This window comes from Nicotiana attenuata, unplaced genomic scaffold, assembly GCF_001879085.1.
Source record: "Nicotiana attenuata strain UT unplaced genomic scaffold, NIATTr2, whole genome shotgun sequence".
Lineage (NCBI taxonomy): Eukaryota > Viridiplantae > Streptophyta > Magnoliopsida > Solanales > Solanaceae > Nicotiana > Nicotiana attenuata.
The window spans coordinates 299,948-303,059 of NW_017670417.1; the positions used below are offsets into that span (position 1 = coordinate 299,948).

A 3,112-nucleotide genomic window follows, 5' to 3' on the forward strand; every position below is an offset into this window, starting at 1 on the left:
AAGGTGTACCAACATGAGTTTATATTGGAACATTACTTGAAGGTTTCAGTTTCTCATTCAAGCTTCTTGCCAAAACAGAGAAATCAATCCTCACGAGCTTGAAGAACAAAGTTGAACGCAACTACGGACCAGTTCCTAAAGTTAGCATGTTGTTGTCCTAGTTGAGTTGTAACTTTGTGATTGTACTTATTGTATCTCCTAAATTGCTTAGCTAGAAGCATTGATTAGGAATCCTTTGTAAATCCGTAAACTCCTTGAGTTTACGTTGTGGCTAGGTTAGATAAGCAAAAGCCTTTGTAACCGTAGGGTGACAAAGTGGCTTGTGGTGAGAACATCACAAGTTAGTTAAAGCCTTTGTAACTAGAAGAGTTAAAGTGGCTTGTGGTGAGAGCATCACAAGTTAGTTGAAGTCTTTGTAATAAGGTTATTGCAAAGTGGCTTGTAATAGGTATTTTACAAGTTAGTGAAGTTAAAAGCCTACAGGTGTAGGTCGTGGTTTTTTTATCCCGTTGTGTGGGATTTTTCCACGTAAAAATCCTCTGCCTTACTTACGTACAGTTTTATTAGCATTCTCAGCAGAACCTCGTAAAGGACCAGGTAATCTATTGGTTGGTGGACTCACACAAACTAACACCTTCACTCTGGAGGGCTATGAATAAGATTAGCCAAAGTTGTCATGGCATGTGATTGGCCTGAAATTATTCCTGCAGTTGAAGGATTTTGTCCGAACACAATACAATAATCATCATCATAATTCTCCAATCCTTGTGCCACTAGTTGCCATACTAAGCTTCCTGCCATGGTTCCCCCTTCTTTTGCCGAATTATGGATATGTTTATATACACTACTCATGAATGTGTCACTTGAACTAAGAATGTATCCTTGACCTCTACTAGACTTGCCAAATTCAGCTAGCACTAGAGGTTTCTTTAGTATAGTTTTTGCATCTTCCCAATGGCTTGTCACCCACCTTTGCATCCATATCAATTGTGCTTCCTCGTTTTGTCCGGATACCCTACAAATGTAAAAAGTTTAAGTTTCTTACACTGATGATATAAATAATATTTGCACAATCAGATTATATATAACATGTTACAATGAAAAATATGAATTTGTGAGTGGAGCAAAGACATTAATATACCACCGGTCTGTATACGCATGGATAATGGCAAAATCAATCTCATTGATAAGATGATTACTAATAAAATCTGTTCCGACTTGATAACCAGGATTAACTTGCTTCCTTTCAGGAACTGAATCACCATAGAATCCCTCCATTCCCACCTCTAGCAAGTGTTTGTTGTCTAGTAACTTCACAAAACTTGCCATTTCTTGAACCCAAGCCTGGAGTGATATCAATAAAGATTTCAAAATTTTACAGATAAAAAGTTAGTCATTGATATTTCTAAAATCAATTAGTTAGAAAATGTATTAAAGGGCATTACTTGATGCTCACATTAACAGTTTTTCCAGAATAGTCAGCTTTGTCGCGTGGCTCATTAATGAGTTCCCATGCCATGATTGTTGGATCATCTTTAATTTGTAAGCAACTCTAGTGATCGTATTGAAACAATTGCTATTTACGTGAAAAAGTTTCACACGTTGTTACCCCTACCTTGATGTGGTTCTTGTAATAACTTTTGAGCATAGAATGAGTATAGAAATCATCGTCGCCATTAATTTGAGCCCCTGGATTTCGTGCCCATCGGACATATTGAGCTTTTCCTCCAAAGTCATTTCAATTGTTTACAAAGCTCAAGATTAAGCGAACACCATATTTTTTAGCTTCCGAGATCACAAAATCCAAACCCTAAATCCATTAATACACAATAATAACCCCAAAATTAGACACCATTAAAGTAAGTATTTAACAATTGACACATTTCATGCATATTACTCTAACAATTAAATCAGAAAATATTTAGTTAAGGAATTTAACTTGTATTCCTGCCATGGTGAAAAAACAAATTATAATGCCAGTGCAATTTTACTAGCTAGTTATAGTAGGTGATTGCTCTATTTGTAGGCTAACATATCAGACTTGATATTAGAATTGCCTGTCGTCATAAGCCAGCTTAACCTAATAATCTAAAAAAATCTTTTAGTGGAGAACATAAATCTTTACCTGAAAAACACGTTCATTGTAAACGCCAGGTGATATTTGTAAAGCTCTGTCACCTCCATCACTAAAAGCCCACGTGCGACAAACAGAAAGACCAGCAGCAGATGCATCTTTAAGAACCTCAGTGACTTTGTACCTCTCACCCGGCACAGCAGCAACATGCATCAACCAATAGGAGTTGAAACCATTGAACAGAAAAGGGGATCCATTGAGTACAAAATGGGCACCCTTAACTGCTACAAATCCTGCATTAACATTTCTTGGAGCCCTAGCTTCACATATGAGAGCTAAGAACAAGAGCAAAAGCCCAGAGATATAGCTCGTTCTTGTAAAAGACATTTTGTAGTTTAATTACTATACTGAATGAAAGAGATGTGATATGCTAGAGGTCACCTATAGTTGGCTTTTATAATGAGTTAAAGATAAGAAAATTTACTAAAAATAGCAAAACTTGCAGGAACTGAAAAACTTTCCTAGTGGATGCATGGAAATTGAAATTTGGTAAGTTAACCTGAAAATATAATTTATTTATAGAAGAGGAAGGCAGTTATTAATTTGGTTAAAGCAAGAAGACATGTCTGTTGAAAGAATTAGAAAGACAAATTATGGGAAAAAGAAAAACGATAGAGAAAAGGAAAAGGTGGAAGCTGGTGGTGTTTATCAAATATGGGTGATGTATTGCATCCATTGGTTGGTTTTAGTTTAAGGTTAGAACTAGATCTGATGATGAAATATATTATATATGGAAACGTGTGGTCAAGTGATTGCACAATTGGGTTAGTACATTTAATTCCTTTTTTTTTTTTGGATAAGGAAAACTTCCTGCAGGGAGTTCTTTTTTTTGGTGCTTCTATGAAAGCGTTTCCACTTTTTCTGGAAGTCCATATCATCTGGTAGCAATTTAAATACGTATGGGGTAAATTTCTTCTTACAAGGTTAGACAAGAAATTTACCTTATTTCCAAGTTCACTTTCCAGTCCACAAATCACT

At 35.9% G+C, this 3,112-nt stretch overlaps 1 pseudogene; it reads right to left on the bottom strand.

Moving 5' to 3' along the window:
- Nucleotides 1-636: 636 nt before the first annotated feature.
- Nucleotides 637-2,461, bottom strand: LOC109239131 (annotated as a pseudogene).
- Between the last annotated feature and the right edge of the window lie 651 nt (nucleotides 2,462-3,112).